Source organism: Labrus bergylta, chromosome 14 (genome assembly GCF_963930695.1).
Source record: "Labrus bergylta chromosome 14, fLabBer1.1, whole genome shotgun sequence".
Lineage (NCBI taxonomy): Eukaryota > Metazoa > Chordata > Actinopteri > Labriformes > Labridae > Labrus > Labrus bergylta.
Window position 1 is genome coordinate 9020108 of NC_089208.1, and position 14094 is coordinate 9034201.

The 14094-nt window shown below is 40.4% G+C and overlaps 1 protein-coding gene across 4 annotated transcripts in view; it reads right to left on the bottom strand.

The window, feature by feature from the left end:
- gabra3 (gamma-aminobutyric acid type A receptor subunit alpha3) overlaps window positions 1-14094 on the bottom strand; it is a 120980-nt gene that overhangs the window by 36216 nt on the left and 70670 nt on the right. The gene's annotated exons all lie outside the window — the stretch shown is intronic.

Consider the following 14094-nt stretch of genomic DNA (forward strand, 5'->3'; position numbering starts at 1 on the left):
CAAACAGATAAAAATAGGGCTTATAAGGCAAGAAAAAGAACAAGCATGTCATGCTTACACATTCACGTCTCCCTCACTCAGCTTCTCGGGGGAGACAAGCTGCAAATTGCAGCACAGAAGGAGAGAAAATAATGAGTGAAAAGGAAATGAGGGAAATGATAGGAGAGGCTTATAAGGTGGCAGTTAAGGTAGGATGTACAGCAGACGGGCTGAATGGGTCCAGACGCTCCAAACGACACAGTGTCTGGCTTTTTAAATATGGCAGGAAGGTTTGGTTTAATATCTGATGGAATATTAATGAAGCCTTTTCAGCTTTAATTAATGAGTTCATTAAATTCTAAACATTTAGCTATTTGATGAGATTTTAATGTGATCACATTTTGAATTTTAATTTGGTTTTGTGTCACAGATCTGGACATGTTAGTCTCATTAAAGGGAACAAGCTCAAGTTGACAGGTATCTCATACAACCCCTCTCCAAAAGACCAATCTCATGGTAGTCTGATGATGACCACCAAATAGAGATGCTGTACTTCTCTTTCGACTCCTCTTACAGAACTGAGCTGGATTTAATGTCATGTATTCACTTTCTATATTCTTCTTGCAGAAACATTTTAAAACACATCATGAAACTTTTTTTGTGAGTCAGTCCACGACTTACATTTGTCTTTTTCAATTCATCCCTAGTCCTAAAAAAAAACGTTTTTAAAATGTCAAGCTGTTTAGACTGAGTACTGACTGTATCATTATGAACACTTACCGCCTGTCTGCCTAAGTGACCGCGCTAATTTATGGCAACAATGACTTTATTGATTGGTTTTATCTATATTATAAATATGTATTCTCCTGTAAAATATGGGCATGCCTGAGCTCTTTTTGGCCATGCCTGAGCTTTTTTTCACAATCCCCTAACATGCTATAAGAAAGTCGTGATTTAAGGATTAAATCTATGAGAGAGACGGGGAGAGAGAGACCCAGAGAGTGCAGTCTGGAGTCTTTTTTCAGACACAATCAATGACTGCTGCTTTATTAACCAGCTCTCTGCATGTTGAACGGGCATTTGGAGATCTGTGGAATATATTTGAACTGTCAAACTAGTTATTGGTAAAGAGTAGGGACTTTTCAATGGTAGCTGGATATCAGAATGGTCATCCCCAATTCTATACCCATGTAGAGAAAAAACAGAGATGACCAGCATGGAAAACGTTTTTCTAAAGCTTCATCATTTTGCTGTTTACGCCTTTATTTGGAGATAGGACAGGGGATAGAGTCAGAAATCCGGTAGAGAGAGAGTGTGGGGGATGACGTGTTAGAAAGGAGCCACAGGTTGGATTGGAACCCGGGCTGCCACCTTAGAGGACAATAGCCTCAGTACATGGGGGGCGCACACTAACCACTAGGTCACCAGCGCCCGTTCAGAAAACTTTTTCACTTCCTTGTCTCCCGCCACTTTTCTTCCCCGTTAATGTTTTTGGCAGAACTTTTTCTGGTATACTGGACTTATTAGGATACAGTGCCGCCACCACTTTGGCGTATTACTGTACTTGCAGTTAGTAATAACACATTCATCAAGTGCTTTGCTTTTAAAACATTCTTCTTCACAAAAACTCCCATCAGACATGGACGGGTTCTGGGTGCGGTATGAAATAAACTGGAGGAATATCTGTGAAGTTTTGTGCATGAAGCACACAATATCAGAGCCGCTCTTATAGTTAAATAGTAAATGGACTTGAGCTTGTACAGCGCTCTAGTCTTCTGACTTCTCAAAGCACTTTTGACGTCATGGTTGGGTTGGTATGTCACACCAGCCCATTTACTGATGGTAGAGTATGCTGGGATGTAAAGTATCCATCAGAAGTAACTAAGTGTCTTGCCCAAGGACACATCTTAAAGGTCCCATATTCTTCTTTTTGTGGTTTTATATGCTCTTTAGTGTGTTTTCCAAGTGTCCTGTGCATGTTTAGGCACATCTATGTGCAAAACTTCAAAGTCCACGGAAACACAGCTTCTCCTACGTCCTCCTGTTAGCTGTAGCATTAGCTGCACGTAACGCTTAGTTCTAGCCCTCCTTCATAAAAATTTGTCAGTGTGACGTCTTGTCAGTGTGAGATCACGGATCTGAGCCCATTGGCTTGTTGTGGTAAGCCCAGCAGCTCATGTTGCACGCCCGTTAACTTCTGTAGCACGCCCACGATATGCCGCAGCCTGCGGTAACACAGTAATGCTAAGGTGCTAATGCTTTTGCTCCTCTCGGACGGAGCCAGTGGCTGCATTCCCAATATGGTAAAAGAGGCGGGACATTTCCGAGAACCGAGAAGCGTGCTGAGCAACTGACCAATAACGACAGAGCGGATCGGCAGACCAATCAGAGCAGACTTGGCCCACGTGGGGCTCTGCAGTGGGGGCTCAGCAGAGCGTAGCTGACGGACTCAGAGCGTAGAGGGAGCAAGGAGGAGCAGTACATGAAAACAGACACTTTTTTAGAACTTTAGCTATTGTGAACGTACAAAAGAAAGGTACATAGATTAAATATATGAACCCCAAAAAGGGCATAATGTGGGCTCTTTAAGGATCGAACCCCTAACCCTGTGGTTGAGAGACGACCGGCTCTACCAGCTGAGCCACAGCTGCCCGTGAACCAGGTTAGTGGTTATAGGAAGTGACAACACATAACATCAACTATGTTTTTTTGGACACAAGTTATTGCATTTCTTACTTTTATGAACCAGAGAATAACTTTTACAGATGATCAGTGCTGACGAGGAATTATATCAGTGTTGCGGAGGAGAGTTGAGGTTTATATTCAGCAGCTAGCCTTCCCTTCCTGAGGCCAGTATCAATCTACAGAACTCGTTGTAATCTATGTGGTGACCAGGACACTTTCTGTTTGAACAGTCAGTAAAAGAACAAAAGCAAGTACCCTCTTTGGAAACCTGAGGGAGTGAAGTTTGACTTCAGTCTTAAAAACATGGAAAGAGCGGTCTGACATTTATAGGTGAAGCAATGAAGCTGTCCCAAAATACAGCAAACACTAACATTGAATTGTTTTTTTTTTTAAATGCAGGACTTTTCTAAGTATGTGCTGGCTTTATAACTGTATATAATAAACACAGTATTTATGAATACCTCCTACAAACCCACTTCAAATAACCTCAACCATCCTCTTAAGAGGTCATTTGATCTGATTTTATAGGTTTTGTTTGTGTGAATATCTGATTTAAAATATATCACATCTGCAAATATAAAAGCTGATTTTCGCTTTCCAAAACATATCAATAAAACATATCTGCGGGCACACTAACACACACCCGACGCTGAGTCATGGAAATTTGAATATCTCTCCCCTCTAACTTATCTTCTAGTGTTCTTATTTTTCTACAAAACAGTGTGTCTCTATTAGCTGACTGCTTTGACAAGTTTGATTTAGTGCCCCTGACAGGATTTGATATTGTGGGACGAAGCTAATTTATTGTGCAGAATAGTTATGTGTGATGTATGCGGTGATGTCTGCTTTTTGACAGTACACAGCAGATCAGAGGTAACTCTTTGATTAACCAGTGAGCTGATGAAACCCACTACTTCCTGAAGCCTGTGTATCCATCTGAACTGGCTGCTCTGAACTTCACACCGTGGGCATTACACTGATTAGCAAAAGATTTGATTAATGTCTTAATTACTAATCCATCCTGCTCTCCAGGTGTCAATTATTCTCTCTGGCGCCGCTTCTTGTGAGCTGCTCACCTTTCCCTGCTGAGAGCCTAACTTGTGTGAGACTCGCAATGAGCTGTGAATCCCACACCAACTCCAATTATCTTCAGATTTAACCAGCTTCCTCTGTAGCTCTGAGGCAAAAAAACAACAACAACAACTTTGAGCACTTCAGTATGCAACACTTCAGATACTCAGATTTTGTTCCACAAATATGATCACACTGGAATCAGAGAGGGGGTAAACAAATGAAGGATATGCAGCGTCGAACATGCCTGTAAAACATGGAGCGTGTGTAAAAGTCCTCATCAAAGATGCTTCACTAAATGATGTTTATTGTGAGCAGCTCTCAGCAACAAAGAGAGGCTGATATTAAAGATGGAAATGAGGAACATAATTCTGTGAAAGTGTAGAAGTGAGTCCTTCAAGTGAAATCTTATCTTCTCCAACATGTGTCTGTAGGCTCATTTTAAACGGGTTTTGTTTAGTGTCCATGAAAATAAATATTGTTGTGTGGGTTATATTTACCAGCAACATGAACAAAATTATACCTGCTTATACCCTGCTGAAATTCTCAGAAGTTAATCCGGATGGATAACAGTGGAACAAAAACTCCAGAATCTCATGCCTGAGGTCAGGATTTGGGTCTTCCACCTTTTTTGGTAACTCTTAACGGTGTGTTTACAACACCTATTTCAGTCAAATTATAACTTCCCTGTTACTTCCTGTTATGTGCTGATTGCTTTCATGTGAAGCAACAAAGCTAGGCTGCAAGGTACACATGCACCATATAATTGGGCAGCTGTGGCTCAGTGGTTGCCTGTGAACCGGAAGGTCCCGGGTTTGATCCCCAGCTCTTGCAGCCAAATGTCCTTGAGCAAGACGCTTAACCCCAAATTGTGCCCGCTGCTTCGTTGTTATACGAACGTGTGTGATAGGGATTAGTTACTTCTGATGGTCACTTTACATAGAGACCTCTACCAGCAGTGTGTGAATGGGTCGGTGTGACCTGCTGTGTATAAGCGCTTTGAGTAGTTGGAGGACTAGACAAGCGCTTTACAAGTTTAAGTCCATTTACCGTTGCTATTAATATTAACCGAGAAAAGTTTGGCCCTGAAGCTGGTCTGACATCAATCTTTAATAAAACTTGTTCTTTGTGTTCACAAACCATAACGTAGCAACATTAACAAGAGCACTCAATCACACAGCTCAGACACACTCTTGACTTAGGTTTTTTGAAAACGGCAGTTGTTTCTTTCAGAAAAGTTTTGAACACAGGTAGGTCAGAAAAGAAGAGGTCAAGGTTACTCAAAATCAGCATGAAGCAAGAACACAAACACTAGAAAGAAAGACACTAAGGTACTAAGACAAACAGTAAAAGAGGAGACACACCCTTACAATAACAGAGAGGGTTTAATGATGAGGGGTAGGTGCAACAATTCTGTGGGGTTTACAACAAACTATGGTGTATCTGATATTGTATCTGATATTGTGTAATGACATAGGTCAAAAACACCAGGTGTTAATGTGCCACGTTTTTACTCCAGCATGCTTTTTTTGTTGCCTATACTGAACCCCAATCCTCTGTGCAGTGTAAAAAAAAATGTGACATCAGTTGTCAAACTTGGCCGATTACATTGTGAACCACTAAGGCAACTTATAATGCAGAGAATGTATATTCAAAAGAGTGGAGGCTAAATATAATACTGGAGCAGTATGTCACCAAGATGTGTACAGCAGAGCAGACACGTTTGAAAAGAACAGCTGCTATTGTTGTGAAAAGAAAACGTGTGATTCAGAATGCAAGTGGAATCACACAGGCAGCAGACGCACAAAAGGAAGGGAGCAAGTAAAGTGTCTTCAACAAGAGCGGCGGAGAGTCACAGAAACTACAGGGAACGATGAATTATGTAACAATGATGAACAACTTCAGGAGCAAGGGGATGTTACGGGGACACGGTGTTAAAAGTCTATTTTAAACTGCAAGTCTGTAAAACCTGAACCTAAGCTTACACCTTCCCAAACAAGTTCCCAGACATAGACCTACAAAATTCTTCTTAATGGAGCTGTCAGTCAACAAAATTGATGTTATATGCAAACAAGACGGCTTCCTCTTGAAAAATGTTGATTAAAGCGAGAAAGGCAATGCTACTTTGAGTGGACAGCGAAAATGAAAGTAAGAAATCTTAAGCTGGTAGATGTGATAAACAGTGAGGTCTCTGCACCTAAGTCTCACACAAACTCAAGCTCCCATCAACACTATTGCTTCCACATAATCCACATAAGTTTTTAAACAAGCTCACTTTAATTAATCCTTTAATTTAAGATCCTTTGACTACAGTCGAGTGGGAAATTGGACCTTGGCACAAAGACAAACATACCACCCGCTGTCTGTGCCTTTAATGAGGTGTCATTAAGCAACTCAAACTGTGTTAAATGACATATATTTGATTTATCTGTGGAATGATTCTTAACAGCCTATCCTAACAGCATGCGAGGACGAGCGAGCATCAGCATGATTCTGTTGCTTCCTCTTGGAGTGTCCTAACTGCCCGCAAGCGACACAGCGCGAAGCTGCTTGACACGGCGCCTATTTTTTTCCCCCCCGACGCCCCGTTTCTATTTCCCTCTCTTTCGCTCGCGTAGACGAAGAACGAGGAACGGATGGCGTTCTACAAGGCACTGACTTTCGCTTTCCTCACTCCACAGAGCTTTTTAGCTTGTTGTACAAAGTGAAGATAGTGGTTCATAAATTATATCCACATCTATGATTGAAATGATGCCCTCGGACTCGTGTCAACAACATTTAATACAACTTATTTTTCAGTTCACCGCAAGTCGTTTATTGACGGCTCCTGAGTTTTGTGATTTCTAAAGCTTCTAAAGCTTCTAAATACAAAAGCGCCACACTTCAGGTTGTCCACCTTCAGTACATGTGCTCTAGAGTTCATTTTGCTTGCAAGGGGAAACTGAAATTCACATTTAACGGATGCAGCGTGGACAGCCAGGGATATACAGTGTAACGCTCAGGTGCTGTGAGGACACGGTGTAAGGAGAAAAGCTGTGTTGTGTTGAAATGTGCGCCTATGCATACTTCCATCCTTTGTCTGCTTTCAACTGCATGAAAAAATGCAAAACAATTTTCATCTTCCTTTAGTGAACTTGGAATAATAATGTACAAAACAAAACAAACAAATCCCTTTCTTCCTTTAAATTCACAAAATAAAGATCATTTTATTTCTTTCAAATCTTATTCAGTTCAGAGGCTGACAACCGTCACTTTTAGCAGACAGTGTTGTCAGGGTTACATAATGCAAGGAGAAATGTTTGCCTACAAACTAACGTAGACTCAGACACTGGAAACATAAACTCATTTGACTGGAGAATGTTGAGGGTCCCACGAGTAAACACTAACGTTGGGAAAACATCCTTTACCTTTTGTGCTGCACATACCTGGAATACATTACAAAACACATTCAAACTCAATACAGTGGTTACCATGGGTCAACTTAAAAAACCTGGTCTCAAATCACTGTGTTCATGAGCATAAATGTTGTTAACTTGTAATTTCCTGCTTTGCCGCTTATTCTTCTTATGATCTATGTAGTGGTCTTTGTTGTTTTTGTCTTTGAATTGTACTCTTTTCATCATTGTAAGTGAGGCCTTGCCCTCAATGACTTCTCAAGAATAAATACAGTTAAAATGAAAATGAAATGAAATTTGTACCGTAGCAACTTGGAAAGGAATCCTGTTAGTATGAAGGCTATCTGAGGAGTATTTCTACGACTGACTAAAAAGAATGGAAACACTGAATACATCAGTAAAAAGAATGCTTCTTGAAGAGACGCCTTGTCTTCAGCGTCACAGTGTAGTGGGTTTATGACTTGAATCAAGTTTAGATCCTTAGTGGATTTTAGCTGATGTTGATGCTGCCAATTAACATCCATAAAGCCTCTGGTGGTTAAACTTTCTGTGGCTTCCTGTGTAGCCAGTAATAGAAGGCTTTGGCTTAGACCTCCATTTTTGTGCATTGCTATTATTAATAGTCCGACTACCTACAGTACTTAAGCACGTCCCGTCATCATTTAAACCTTTGCCCCTTCTGCACACACAGAATAATTTCCTTCTCTATATTAATCTTTGGATACAATTTATTTATTCTCATGCAATGAATGCAGAAGGGTCGTCTTCTAAGAGGTAGTAATTCATGTGTTAAAACTCTGACTCTGCTTTTACAAAAACAAAAACAGATTGCACAAAGTCTGTACCTGCTTTGTTTTCAAGTTGTTCCTGTCCTGCACATCAATCATGTTGAGAGACTAAGGAACAAGATGACCTCTATAGCAAATTGAAAAAAACAATCAAGCCTTCTTTTAAGAGAGGACGGTCGTTTTCAGACAGATATAAAATGATGGTCAACAGGGCTTTAATTGGTCTTGCAAGTTTCTGAACAAGGTCATGATGACTGAAGCAAAATCCTGAAGAACACACACCTATCTGTTCTGTTCAAAAGATGTTGAGCAGCTCAGTAGAGCAGCATTTTTCAACAAACTACTCATACAGCGGTGTGCTTACAATCTCAAGTAGAGAAATATTTTCTCCCACAGATTATGAAACCCCGTTGGGATCAGACTGTCTCTGACATCTTTGTCAAAGCGAGCTCCAGAGCAGTACCTGTGACAGCCTCAATCCCTCCCCAATCCATCATAGCAAATCTGTCAAATCCCACCATGAAACGGGTAAATGTGCCATGACAGTGCATACATGTGAATGAGATGTGTAGACAGAAAAAGGATGAAGGGGAAAGAAAAACAGCACGGAAAAAAAATAAATAAGCGAAGGCTTGAGTCAAAACACACCCACCTACTTATCCGAGATCAGCATCAAGATCATAAACCCACATTCAGGCTCTAGGTGTGACACGCCGCAGAAATCTGCCGAGGGAAGACACAACTCTGAACAGCATGCCTTGTTATTGGCCTAATATCTGAGTTTCTCTCTGGCTGTGCTTTTAAATCCCTCCTGTTGCGATAGTCGGACAGTAAATGCAGATGTGGCGTATCAAGGTCCAAGTAAAGGCTGAATGAGCTGCCCTCAGGGTGAGAGAGAAACAGACATTTCTGGGACACTTGATGTAACAGAGAGGGGCGATTGGACCACTGGATATACAAGACACAAGAGTATGAGATGCCCTAGGTAAAGAGCATGCTCTGTCTAGGAACATCTCGATTAAAATGGTTTCTTCAAGCATTTCTGCTTCACATTTTAAGCCGTGCTTGCGGCATGGCCTCAGGGACGGCAGTGACGGACAGTTAGAGTGAGATATTCCAACAATGGATGGATTCTCATGAAATCCAGAGAATCGCTTTCATGATCCCCTGACTTCCTTTCACAAATCCAGAGAAATATTTGCAAATCAACATGATGGGCTATTACAAATCTTTGCAAACATTCATGTTTGTCAAACAATGTGTCCTCCTGACTATCGTGATCCCCTGACTTTCCTCTGGAGCCGTTAACAGGATCATTTTTGTGGTTCTTACTTAAATACTGCATCTGAATAGCTATTGGTCGGATTGAATTCCTTTTGTGAACACAATTATTCATCATCAGGGGAACAAGTGTATAATTTATAATCAACAGAAGGTAGAATGTGCAATTTTTGATCCAGTAGATGTCGCCCTTGAGCACTCATGCCGTTGCTCAAGGGCGATCTCTGGGGGTTCAATTCAATTCAATTCAAAAAACTTGATTTGTCCCCGGGGGGCAATTCAATAGCAGAGAGAACTCCCATGATTCCCTGCTAGCCTCAACATCATCTTTTGTTATTGTCGTATTGATTGAGAGCCCCCTGGTGGCATATTTTATAAGATTTCGGAACACATAACAATTCAGTTTAAAATTCAAAAAGTTCAAATTATGCATCATGGCAGAACTATTTTGTTAAAAACTGTTAGCTTGCTTAAAGCAGAATTTATTACTGCTCTGCCTGACTATTAAAGAACTGTTATTGAGGCTGGAGACTCTCAGGTTTGTTTGTAACATCAAAAAACATTACAATGTTAAATAAGTACTTCAACAAATAGTCAAACATGTTTAATTCAAGGTGGCCTGCAGGTAATGTGTTGAATGTGAACAAGTAAGAAAACAAAACCTTTTCATAAGAGTCTTTCCAGACTGTGCATTAGAGCTTCCTTACTTTAGTGAAGTGCTCAACACCAGGTTCAATCCGGTGCCATCTCAGTGCTCCCCTTCCACACAGCAATATACTTATCTCCATCCTCTAATCCTTCAATGTCGCTCCATTTAATCCACAACACAAGCCTTAAAAAAAGTCTTCATGTCTTTTTACAACTTCAAACTGACTAATTAATGCTTAAAAAATTCTGTGTAGATAACTGCTTTTGACTTTCATTCCCACATTGGCACAAGAGCTGGTGTGTTCACCAGTTGAGTGTGTTTTAAAATATTCAACTAGAAAAGGTGAATCTGGATTCAATTCCTTGCATTGTATTAACAGCAATGGTAGAATTTATGAAGAGGTGTATTTACTTATTTAGAGAAAGGTTACTTAATTAGGTTGTTGAAGGCATCTAGAGGGAAGTGATCAGCCTGTACTCAACAAGGAAGAAAGGTTTAAGATGCTTTTTATGTCCTTAGCAGACGACATACAAGAGCATTCACTTTTAAGACTAGACAACTTCCCAAAAGAATGTGTCAAACTCTGGTGAATTACCTCCACTACAGAACCTTCCTTTGGTGAACACAGGATATATCTTAAGAAGCCTCATTCCACCTCCAGGATCGGTGCTTTTCCTCTGCTTTAACTTGACCTAGAAAAGTGGTCCGTGCTTTTGTTTCCAAGAGCAGTTAACTGCAGAGCTCAATATTCTGAGACTGCCCTGCTCCACACTCAGTAACCAATCCGACTCATTCTAAACTTTGCAGTGAAACTCATGAACCAGAAAAAGCGATCGCACGACCCTGACCTACTGTAGACAAGCCTTTACTGGGTCAGAGTACCGGAATGTAGTGTCCTCAAAGCCACATGCATCAGTTCTTCTTATTCTCAAAACTCGATGGAAAACAGAGCCATCCAGTGGGTGCGCTCCCTTTATGGAAACAAGCAGATTTCAGTAATTCAGACCGCTCATTTTTAGAGTCCAGGGACAAAGACCTACTTATTTAGTGCAGCCTACTATCCACGTTTTGCTCACTGTACTGTATTATCACCAGCCTTCCCATTATCCCAGAGCTCCCAGTGCTGATCTGTGACCACAAATGTGTTCCTGTGGAGATCATGCAACCACATACAACAGCTGTGCAACAAATTCTACCTTATCCCATTTAGTAAAACTGGTCGGATGAAGTTATTCAACACTATAAATACAAGGAGCACATGCCTATTTGCTTTTTGTACAGTGTGAGGATGAAACAATGAACCAAATAGCACAAAATGTAGGCTTTTCTAAAGAAAAATGAGTATACTGTAAATGCTACTTTTCACATATCCACATCTTATTAAACAATGTTTCAAACCAAAGCTCGCAAAATGATAGCTTGAAATAGAGATATTTCTACAAATTCTTACAAAGACAACATTAGACAACTTCACAGATCACAGACAAGTTTGTAATCTGATTTCATGGAAAATGCACGAATTTAAGGACATTCCAACCAGTTTTAAAAACATGGTAGTGGGTTGTCTGTTCCACAGTGTGATGCATTCTTCCTGAAGCTAAAGCCTGATCACCTCATGGGGCTACACTGTTTGAAATCTTGAAGGAAATGCTAGAAGCTTCGCTGCAGTGCTCATGTGAATACAGAAACCGACAACCCAGTGTTGCCGGAGTCCATAATCATCAGTAATGATAAGTAAAATTCTGACATTATCTAACACTGACTAAGCGATGCAGGGATTAAAAGAAAAGTCCCCATGTTGACACTCTCTTTCCAGAAAAATGTACTCTTCAAACCATGGCAGCTGTTGTACGTTCATGGATAACAAGTTAAGGTGGTAGTGTGTGTGGACAGCAGGTTCTTTGTCTCTGACAGCAGACAGAAAACACCTGCCGTGACCTCACTAACTTTACCTCAGATCAAAACATCGCCACAAGTGGGGTGCTACAGTGCTACACTGCCCTGTGCCATTGATTCATGATGTTGCCAAGTGCAGCTTGTGAAGGGAATAAAAGATTGGGCACAGAATTGAGCCCTGAGAGACCATGAAGGTGATATCTGCTGCACAAGATAAAGCACTGTCTATTGTGATAAAGTAAGGGAGCTAACACTATCTCCTAATGCTGGTTCAACACACTGTGGTCAGCATGGTGTATCTTCAAGAGAGCAAAGATGGTCTTGTAAAAGCAGAGGTGGGTTGAGAAATTCCCTGTATTTGGGCTTTCGAGGCAAGTTGAGTTGCAGTTCACAACCTTGAGTGTTTGCCAAAGAATGACTTGGTCTTTCATGGACAATACATTGATAAATATATGGAAGACCCTGAAATCGAAAACAACAGCACAAGAAGGCTTCATTCCACAGGAGAGTTTACACCACAACCATTAACAGGGGAACTGATTTAAGTCCTTTGGCATCTTTTTTGGGGGTTTCATTTAGCATCTCTTTATAGGCCTTGTTGGTTTTCTGTCTCTAGTAATACAATAATCTATAGATGATACATGAAAGCCAAGTATGTCTTACTGTCAGGCCTGTCAGAGTCAAGGAAAGCCTTGTTTTTTTTTGTCTTGAGTTGTACTTTCAAATGTACTGTTTTAACAACCAAGCAAAGCCAACACTGACAGATACATCCAAGTATCTCTCCATGAAAATTCTTATTTTGGCTGTCCAAACCTAAAAATCCTAAAAACGTCAGAATAAGAATCAGAAATACTTTATTAATCCCAGGGGGAAATTTGTTAAAACATCAACAATTCATGATTAAAAGGAGAAAATAGTCACTTGGTTAAATGATTCATCAAGGTAATGTAGGATTCAATTTAGTGTGTGTATAAGTATATATTGTATTTCAATTTTTTTTTCTTAAATGTACATTTTGTTTTAACTTAATTTGGACACTAGTGATAATCGATAGTGTGGTTTAATTGGTCAGGTGGTATAATCAGGTGTTTATATGTCATGCCGATCAGGAAGTTGGTTAGCGTAGATAGTAGGATGGGACACACCGTTCTAACCGTATAAACATAAACGAACAATTACAGTCTGGGCAACAATCATTCATCATCATATCATCATCACGGTTTGTCTGCGCCATCTTTTACAATAAACAACAACTTAATTTCTTTATTTTTTGGATACACATTAAAGACCATTCCTTACATTCCTTACACCTATGCAGGTGATTTTAAAGGAAGACGTGCACATTGGATAGTCACTACAGGTAATTTTATGCAAACTCTTAACCTCACCATACTATTAGGCTCCTTGTGTTTCTGTATGTATATAACATATAGAATGATGATTTATTATGTCATACACATATACTGTAGTTTCTAGCCTACATGTACTTGTACTAAATCAAAAACACTCTCAGATGAAGGTTAAAACTATTAGTTGTGAACACTGGTTGATTTTGAGCCTGGCAAAGTTGAAACTAAAAACAAACAAAAAAAAAAACCTCAAATCAAATTCCCTCAGACCTCTCTTATCCTACGTCACACAGGCTGTCGAGCCAACTCATTGCTGAGCTGGAGAAACAACCCTGGTGCTCGAGGCGCTCAATTAGAGCTGCATGATCAAATATGTCAAATGGCGCACGAGGTCTCAAGACAAAGCATGAGCCATCTCCAGTATCTTCTGTTTAAAGGAGGTCAGCCAGGGCACGCAATGGAATTCTTTCTACAATAGTACAGTTTCAAAATACTTGGACTGATGACTACTTGTCTGTAAATGTTCTGTAAATCTTATTTTAATAAGATGTCATGATATGCAGTAAGGTCATCATGGCCCTAATGGCTATTACCTTTAAATTAGATTGTTGATTATTTGACATAACATATTTGACTGACATAAGGGGGCGGCAGTAGCTCAGTCTGTAGGGACTTGGGTTGGGAACTGGGTTGGGACTGGTTCAAGTCCTGTTGCTGACGAAATCTGGTAATTGGTCTGGTAGCTGGAGAGGTGCCTGAGCACTGCCGACATGCCCTTGAGCAAGGGACTGAACCCCCTTCCTCCAGCTCAGGAGCACTCGCCTTGGGCAGCACCTTCACTTTGACATCTGTCTGTTAGTGTATGTCCACAGGATCCTGTGTGTGTATTTCAGTTTGAAGCATGTCTCAATACCAGAGTGGAAAATTGAATTTCCCCTTTTAATCTTCTTCTTTAAGTATTGCCTTTCCCTGCGCTAAATGTTTTATCGTCTATTCCAGCT